This window comes from Triticum aestivum, chromosome 6D (assembly GCF_018294505.1).
Source record: "Triticum aestivum cultivar Chinese Spring chromosome 6D, IWGSC CS RefSeq v2.1, whole genome shotgun sequence".
NCBI lineage: Eukaryota > Viridiplantae > Streptophyta > Magnoliopsida > Poales > Poaceae > Triticum > Triticum aestivum.
In genome coordinates, this window is record NC_057811.1 from 180,835,557 (window position 1) to 180,845,452 (window position 9,896).

General features: G+C 41.7%; 1 long non-coding RNA gene across 4 annotated transcripts; it reads right to left on the reverse strand.

The window, feature by feature from the left end:
• Positions 1 to 1,008: 1,008 nt before the first annotated feature.
• On the reverse strand, positions 1,009 to 7,066 carry LOC123144394 (uncharacterized). Of its 4 annotated transcripts, none has more exons than XR_006471402.1 (4): positions 6,135 to 7,066; positions 3,305 to 5,991; positions 3,119 to 3,220; positions 1,009 to 1,429 (listed from the first exon to the last, which is right to left on the reverse strand). It is a non-coding gene; the product is annotated as an uncharacterized lncRNA (long non-coding RNA). The 4 variants fall into 4 exon arrangements; XR_006471403.1 differs by having other exon boundaries at positions 3,305 to 4,198; positions 5,648 to 7,066; XR_006471404.1 differs by having other exon boundaries at positions 3,305 to 3,988; positions 4,090 to 7,066.
• Positions 7,067 to 9,896: the final 2,830 nt, after the last annotated feature.

Sequence of the window (9,896 nt, forward strand, 5' to 3'; positions counted from 1 at the left end):
AGTTATAACATAGGGTGACATAGAACTAGCTCCAATTCATCAATATAATATAGGCGTATATTCCGAATATAGTCATACATGCTTATGGAAAAGAACTTGCATGACATCTTTTGTCCTACCCTTCCATGGCAGCGGGGTCCTATTAAAAACTAAGGGATACTAGTAGAATGCCCGTGCGTTGCCACGGGCCTTTTAATTTATTTTATTGCACCCATAAATACAAATACATCTCTCTCGCTTTCCCCACTCTATATACCACCCTCCATATCTCTCCCTCCCCTTCTCTCTCCCACTCATGCTCTCTCTCTCTCTCTCTCACACACACACACCCTCTTCCTCTTCCACGACTCAATTTAATTTGGGCTCAACTTAACTTTAGCTTAGTGTTAACATTCTTGGCTATAGTATATCCTAGTAGCTTAAACATTAAAAGAAAAACTAAACTTTTACACAGGATCTAGTTATATTGCCCGTGCGTCACAACGGGAGCACACATATTTTGACGGTTCAACACCGATCGTGTCTAATATACAATTTTTACAAGCTCCATGCACATATGTGTCGTTGTATACATACTTTACCATTACATCACTCTAACAATGACACATCAAACAAATAATTAATGTCGCCTCCAAGTTTGAAGTTCATTTGTCTCTCGTACGTTCGAGCATGTTCAGACATCAAATGGGTGCCTAGCAGGCTCCCCAAAATCCAAGCATCTAGATGGTCCGGGCCCCCTAAATCCAGCCCATATGTGGGTGAGAAATGTGGAAGTCCAAACCAGATGACACCCGGCTCACCTTCGTCATGGCACCCTCTATTCTTCACACTGTACTTCCACCACGGACCGCCAAGGTGGAGTCCCTAGCCACCGTTATTTGGCGAGGAGGCGTGCGCCGCCCGTGACACCCTCCGAGCCAAGAAGGCATATCTGATGTCTTCCGAGTCATTGTCACGTTGTAACATATAGTTGAATGTCATGCATTATCACAAAATAAAAATATGATGTCCATGCAACTGATACGCCATGATGTCCATTATTAACTCTTGAATCAACCTACCTATGCATTTACCTTTCTATCCAAAGAAAAAAATTGTACGACTTGATGAAAAATATATAAAAACCTCTCAATCATGCAATTTACAGCAAAGCCATCTCTGATGAAATGCAATTTGCCACATTTTCTAAAATAGAAAAATTATTCTGCTCAGAACTGTAACTGAACAGACAAACTCTAACCTTCTCCCCGCTCACTCTCAACCCTTACTGTTATCACAACAATCGACTAACTCGTGTTCTAAGTCAGCCAGTGGTTCTTGGTCTAGATCTAGTGTTGCTCAAAGATCACTTTCCTTCTCATCCCGAGCAACAACTTCAGCTTTGTTTTCACATGATCTCTTTATAGCGTAGGTCAGGGCACTTGGTTCTCTACAAACATACAATTTGAATTAGACATCACCGATGCATGTAAAACATTAATGGGAGAAGGCTATTCCGTGCTTGCAACAAATAAAGGTTAGTAGTTGTGCTGCTAGAACAACTCTCGCTGCTAGCATGAATAGTAGAAGAATGGAATGGTTATATGGCTCTATGTAAATCCACCTATGGAAACAGGACAACAAAGCAAACCATGGAGAGCTAAGAATGACATGTACATCAAATAACATTTATAAATTAGCTGTGGAACATAGTACGTTTTGTCGGTTTGTTCTGTCAAACTACTCAATATGACATTTCAGACAATGCATTTAAGAAATTTTAAACATGAGTAACAAAGACAACTACCAAAGAACAATTAATGCGTGCAAAAAGGAAGATAATATCACAAGTGTTTAGAAATCACTACCCCACAAATTTCACAAGGCCATTAAGAGGAAAGTTGGAAAAAAGGAAAAAGATCAGTTTGATTTACTACATTTACCAATAACTACAGATATTCTATAACATTTCAGGCTACAACTATGAATTTAGGCACTTATTTTCTTCTAATACTGGAAAGCAAACTATACCATTCTCAATTATGCTTTCCATCTATATTTCATAGCATTTACAAGCACATAATGATAAGGAATTCCCACCAGCTCCAAATTGCAATAAGCTAATATTAGTTTTTAATCTTGGTCTACCATATTTTTGTATTCTCTCAAGTTAAAAAAACATGGGTTGATGCTCACAAGTTTTTGAATTAAAAAAAGCATGTAAGAGATCAGTTAGCCCCCTCCTCTGGTGAATGTAGAATAGGTCTTCCTTCTGATCTCTAGTCAAAGGAACAAAAATAAATATCTAGAGGAGGATTTCAGAAAGTGGACTAACTCAACAAAATAAGCAAACCATTCAATTATTAACATAGATTTGTGTAACCAGCTTATTGACAAGGCCAATTACCATGCAGACTGAATATGAGGACATACATGTACTGATTCTTCATTCTTGTATACACAAATATGCAAATAGTAATTAGTACTGCTCATGCACGACCAAACTAAAAAAGCATACAAGATTGTCTTCATACTTGAAGACCACTTAGGTGAGCTCATTTCAATTCTGATAGGGAGAGTAGATAAGTTCCAAAATAATGGGAAGACAATATTACCCCTATCGTAAAATATTGGAATGATCTAAAATTATGTGTGAGATTCATAGGAAAGCATCATTCATGAAGTGCGATATTTCTCTTGCTTTTATTCTTCTCAAGGGATAGCTCAACATAAGTGGAAAAGAAGCGACTAATGCCATTGAGTATTTTAATCAAACACAATGTGCCCAACTATATATGCCATCAAGTCTAATAAAACTAAACATGGTAAAACATATTCATATTGGTATCATCCCTAGTATATAATTTAATGAGAAATGAAATTAGCATGAAAAATGATCATATCCAAATCAATTCTCTTTAATGAGAAATGAAAACGACCCTGTGCATGTCCCAAAAGAACAATTGCCTATGGCGACTTGCAAAATAACGCCACAGAATAATTTACTTAATAATTAAGCATACAAGTCGTCATGGCATCAAACAGAAGACAAGGAAGATTAGTAGCTGATCTTCGCAGTACAATTACACTAACAAACAGGTAGCAACATCGAGGTATTTTAGCATTATTCCATTGGTACCTGTACAATACAGTGATAAATGTGTGGAGAGGTGTCATTTTGGTTGGCACCTTGAAGAAGGCATTGCTCTTGACCTGGGGCTGTAGGCGTGGCACTCATGGACTAAAAGAAACAAGAAGCCCATTTTGAAAACACAATTATTAAAAGGCCAATTGATTGATTCATAGACGCAAATGTCAGCCGTACCTTGTCAAACTATAGGAGGATGCTGAAGGCGAACTCAGGTTGAGCACACCATCTCCTCCAGTGTCTCCGTGAGGGACCTGCCAAATCGAAATTCTTGCTGTATCTCTAACGACCGGAATTCAACAGAAGTTGTGATTCAGATTCATCAGCATCAAACTGAGTGGTCGATTATTTGACAGAAGCTATGTACAATTATTATTGTACAGTAAACAATCCCCGGTCCAATACGATAATGCCAGAGTCATAAAATGACTGTATTGACCAAATAACAATCGCGCGGTGCCTCTAAACGGAGGTGCTAAGCAGGTCTCGAACATGAGAAGATATCAAGCAACATGTGAGCCTCTAGACGGAAATGCCAAGTAGCATCCTTGGACATCATGTATGCATTTTCTATGGAAGCTACTACCTATGTATCAAAATATAAGACGTTTTTGTAGTTCAATTTGAACTGCAAAAACATCTTATATTTGGTAAGGAGGGAGTACTAAACTCAGTTGGCCAGTTATGACAAAAGATCAGATAAGGATTGTTACCAGATCAACATTCCCTTCATTGGGCGAGCAACTATGTGTCGTACCATCTTGGCCAGAACACTGCCATGCGACTGGGGCAGCTCATGTTACCAACTATAATTGCTGCCTTGACACACTTTTCTCCGAAGGTTGCACCTACCCATTGTCACTGAATGCAAAAACAAAGAGTAGCTCGCTAAAGTGCTCAAATAAATCATTTCACAATAAATGAGAATTAAACATAGAAATGGTTGATGACAAATAAAATACTGTAGGCGACTGGTGGAGGATGAAAAGGCTGTCCTTCCGTGTCATATGTTGTAATGCCAAAAAAAGGTCTGATTCCAAATTTCATTCTTGGTCACCAAAGATTATCGTGCTGATGAGTACAAAAAATAGATCTCGGATCTCAGGGTCAGTTGTATCAGTTGCTTAACATGTTAGTGAAACATTATAGTTGAATAGAAACGGCTACTTAGTACGTATTGTGCAAGTATATTCAGTCAAACTAACATATATATGTTCAATAATGATGATTAAAAGATACTACCTGCCAATTGGATAAAGATCCAAGGCACCAGAAAAAGTTGACCAACCTATGAGCGGAAAACCAGACAAATATTTTTACCTTTATTAAGCATACGATCGATCCACCATTACATGGATGTATCAGGAAAACTTCCTTTTTACATCCATAAGTAGTACACTCCGCACATTCTTATATATGTCAGAAGGTAGAGCACTGAGTCTATCGATATGGAGAGCAGCGATTTGGCTCCCGGGCTCAGATGAGCCCGGGCCTGAACAGTACGGCAATTTAAAATAGAAAGAAGTTTTAAAAATTCCAAAACAATTTTGTGGTGTAAGATGCTCCTGTACGTGAACACTGTGCAAAATTTTGTGAAGTTTGGATATTCGAGGAGCTCATGGCAAAAAAGAAAAGATCAGGTATGAATAGTGCGATTTTCAAAAGTTTCTCGGACATCCGAAATTTGTCTTTTTTGAAAATCACACTGTTCACGCCTCGAATGTCTGAGAAACTTTTGGAAATCACATTGTTCACGCCTGATTTTGTCTTTTTTGCCACGACCTCCTCGAATATCCAAACTTCACAAAAAAAATCATGGAGTTCGCGCACAGGAGCATCGTGCACCACAAAAATATTTCGAATTTTGTGAACTTTGTTTCTATTGTAAATTGTGGTACTGTTCACCGGGTTCATCTGAGCCCGGGTTCCGGGTTGAATTATTGATATGCCCTTACTCACTTTACAAACTCATCATTCTATCATTCCTTTGCATATAGCAACACTACTCACTGGACCACTCAATAATCACACAACTATACTGTCCATGTAAAATTTGACACACCAATTAGCAAGATGGGTGCCTCTTAACAGCATATATTGGCGCAAAAAGGACAAGACTTCAAATTCAGTCGCAATCGTCCGCTTCACTCGCACTACGGCTTGGGGGGAATGTTAGAAGTATAATGTGCTTGAGTTAGAGATAGAATTGGTAATTGTCTTGTCTTGTACTCCAAGTCTCTACCCCACCATGTACTCTATATAATCCCTCACGAGGGTCAGATCAAAACAACACAATATTATCATCCTATAATTTCCACAATCCAATCAACACTATGATCCAAAATCATGCTCTTACTTGCATACAAGAAGCCCCCACGACAACAAAAGTTGGACATCATGCTCGATAGAGATAAAAACAAAGACAGAACAAATGAGCAAATGAAAGTTTGACAAATCATTCAACTAAACGTCAGACGAATTGAAAATTCTCCACAAAATAAGAGGGGATTGGACTGTTACCTGTGCTGTCCGTTCCTCCCAGCTTATTCACCCATGTTCGTCAGTCTTTCATACCAGAGCTACTGCGCTAAGAAATGAAACAAACATTATATGCACCATGGCTTTCATATAGCTAATCTTATGAATTCGAAACATATGACAATCAGGAATGGAGAATACATTGATCAACGCATTATTTTTCCCGCAAAAAAAAAAGAACAGGTTAATGCATTGTTTTGCATATGGAAGCAGAGCGATACAACAAGATAGTTGCAGCAGTAGTAGTATTACTATCCTTCGATAGATGAACTGGAGGCCGGACCATCTTCAAGGAGGATCGGTTTCGATTCTTGGCAAGCACGGCCCTGCATGTAACAACAGCTCAAGGACCATGAAAACCTCACGTACACAGACCTGGGACTACATTGTCATTTTTCTTCACTAACAATGAAGAACAAGAATAACCAAACTACAACTTGCTGGGACTGATACACAACAAATAGCAAACCTTGCCATGAAGAAACACACGGTTGGAAGACCCCCTGACTGTACTGAACTGGATGTAGTTTCTTCAGGGTGTCTGGATCCCATCATCGTCAGAGATTCAGAGCTTGGAGAATTTCAGCCGTTACAGAATCTTAATGGTTTGGGACTAAGCACTGCTCCAAAGGTGATGATTTATGCGGGGGCTTATGCTGAAACTGAAGGAGCTCGATCTCACAATTCATCTTGTTGAGGCTATATATATCTGCATGCAGTCTGGGCGCTATTGATTTTGGCTCCCAGCATATCTCCTGCCTTGCTCTTGTCAATTCCATGATATTTTCCTCGTGGTGCGAGGGATGCGCTAAACTAAGGATGCAGTACAAATTCTGTTGTATATAGATTACAGCAGACAGTCAGTGTTGCTCAAATTCTGTTTCTGTGTCTGTTTTTGGCACAATTTCAAAGCCCGAATCCTCCACCGAACGCAAATGTACTTGGCACAATTTCAAAGCCTGAATCCTCCAGCAACCGGAACTGCAGCTCCGGCGGGTAGTCACGCACGCACCCGATCCGCGGCCCGACGCCGGTCGTCCACCGCAACGATAGCTGCTGCCCCAGCTGGTACGACTTGTGCGCCATCTTGGAGTTGATCCGGTGCATGATCCTCTCCTGCGCCACCGACGGCTCCTCGCACTCCTCCCCGCCCTCCGCGCCGCGCCCCGCCCCGTGAACAGGTTCGCCTTGCAGAAGTCCAGCCGGTCACCGAACGTGCCGGAGTCCTGCTCCGCCGCGCCCTTGACCAGATGAGGGCGGGGCACGCTGGCGGCGTGTCGTGTCCTTGCCTTGGGTAAACCCTAGGATTTGGGACGGGGAAAAGCAGGTAGCGGCGTGGAGAAGAAGAAGCTCAGGGAGAAGGAGAAACCGAGCACGGGAGGGGAAAATAGACTATTTCATTTCAGATATTTTCTATTCTCCGGACAGCTACAGAGGTTGAGCTTATATCAGGCTCTCCCGCTCACACGCTACCACCACAATTACATGGCCCGCGGCCCACTAACTCGACTCAGCCCAATTACTTGAATTCAATCATTCACTGTTACTTGTCGCCTCCTTTGGTGGTTCATTGCCATGCTTTGCATCGCCTGCCAGATTAGGGGCGATGACAGTGCCCTCCCCTTGAGGAGCTGTGCCCTCCCCTTGAGGAGCTGCTTGTCCCCAAGCTGCTGCCTGTGAAAACCTCTTCTGGAGCGCCGTGTAATCTTCCCATGTGGCAAACTCAACTGGCAAAGTCGCCCAACGCACGAGCACTTGTAACAAGGCGGCATTGCCTTTCTTGACCAAACAACGATCCAGAATTTCGGTAGGAGAAAGATCTTCAGTATCCAATTTTGGTAGTTTTGGAAGGGACTGAAATACTGGAGTGTGATCAGGCACATGTTGCTTCAACTGAGAGACATGAAACACATTGTGGATTTGAGCATCTGTGGGCAGTTCCAACTTATATGCTGCTGGTCCAATCTTCTCCACGATCTTGAAAGGTCCAAAATATTTGAAAGCAAGCTTGGGGCATGGTCTATTGAGCAAAGACAGTTGACCATAAGATTGCAGTTTCAGGAACACATCTTCCCCCACTGTAAATTCTCTAGGTGAGCGGTGTTTGTCAGCATCTGCTTTTCACTTCTGTTGAGCTCGTTGGAGGTGATGTTTCAGATGTTCAGCATAAGCTTGTCTTTCCTGAAGCCACTACTGCACATCAGGAGATGCCTCTTCAGGAGGTCTAAGGAACTGTCCCATGTGAGGATCTTGCCCATACAAAGGCTTGAAAGGGGAGCAGCCCAAAGAGGAGTGATAAGTAGTGTTGTACCATAATTCTGCCAGAGCTAGCCAATTATGCCACTTGGTGGGAGAGTCATGTACCGCACATCTCAGGTACATTTTCAAGCATTGGTTCACTCTTTCCGTTTGCCCATCGGTTTGAGGATGTCGAGCAGTGGACATCTGTAATTTGGGACCCCAGATTGCCAACAATTCCTTCCAGAAATGGCTAGTGAAGATGGTATCTCTGTCAGAAGTGATTGTCAGAGGCATGCTGTGAAGCTTGACAACATGTTGCATGAACATTTGAGCAACTGTAGCAGCAGAATATGGATGCTTGAGGGGAATAAAGTGGCTGTACTTAGAGTATCTGTCCACCACTACCATAATGACACTGTGTCCATTTGATTTAGGCAGTCCTTCCACAAAGTCCATGGTTACATCTTCCCAAGCTCTGGCTGGAATGGGTAGAGGATTAAGCAAACCTGGATATTTGCAATGTTCATGCTTGGCATGCTGACATGTCTAGCATTGTTGTACAAAATTTTGCACATCTTGTTTAATGCCATTCCAGTGAAATAACTTCTTTACTCTCTGATAAGTAGCTTGAATTCCACTGTGTCCCCCAATAGGAGATGCATGAAAGGCCTCAATTAACCTGGTGTGCAGTCCAGCATTAGCTCCAATCCAAATTCTTCCTTTAAATCTGATGAGACCTTGTGACAGTGCAAATCCAGGTTCAGCCTCAGGTGTTATAGCTAATTTTGTTAGTAATTCTTGTGCTCTGGTATCCACTGCATAAGAGTTTGCCACTTCTTGCACCCAAACTGGTTGAGCAGTGGACACTGCTTGCACAGCAAAGACATGTCCAATTCTGGATAAAGCATCAGCTGCCTTGTTCTCTGTGCCCTTTTTGTACTGAAATTTAAATTGTAGGCCTGCCAGTTTTGCCATTGCTTTTTTCTGCAATTCAGTGTGAAGTACTTGGTCTTCCAAGTTGCATAAACTCTTGTGATCTGTTTTAATTACAAATGGTCCTCTGTTGAGATAAGACCTCCACTTATCCACTGCCATCATTACTGCCATGAATTCTTTTTCATAAGTAGGCAATTTCTGATTATTGACTCCTAAAGCTTTGCTATAGTAGGCCACAGGGTGGCCCTCTTGAGTGAGGACAGCACCAATACCCGTATCACAGGCATCTGTCTCTACTGCAAATGATTTGGAGAAATCAGGCAGGGCCAACACCGGTGTGGAAGACATAGCTGTTTTGAGCTTCTCAAAGGCCAGTTGTGCTGCAGGTGTCCATTGGAAATTCTTCAACTGCAACAGAGATGTCAGTGGTTTTGCCAAAATGCCATAATGTGGAACAAACTTCCTATAGTACCCAATTAAACCCAGAAATCCCCTCAACTCGGTGAAAGAGGTGGCTTGGGGCCACTGTTCCATAGCTCTTGTTTTCTCAGGATCTGTGGCCACACCTTGGTCAGAAATCACATGTCCAAGATAACTGATTTGCTGGGTTGCAAAACAACATTTGCTCATCTTTGCATACAACTGGTTGGTCCTCAGAGTTTGTAAGACTTGTCTTAAATGTTCCTCATGTTCTTCCAGTGTTTCACTGAATATTAATATATCATCCATGAAAATCAGAACAAATCTTCTTGCATATTTGCCAAAAATGATGTTCATCAGGCACTGAAAAGTTGCAGGAGCATTTGTGAGACCAAAGGGCATCACTCTGAATTGGTACTGTCCATGATGAGTTTTAAATGCAGTTTTCGCTTCATCTGACTCTATCATCCTTATTTGATGATATCCCGATCTGAGGTCCAATTTAGAAAACCACTTTGCCCCAGCTAGCTCATCAAGCAATTCGTCAACTACAGGCATAGGGAACTTGTTCTTCACTGTCAAAGCATTCAGTCTTCTGTAGTCCACACAGAATCTCCATGTCCCATCTTTTTTT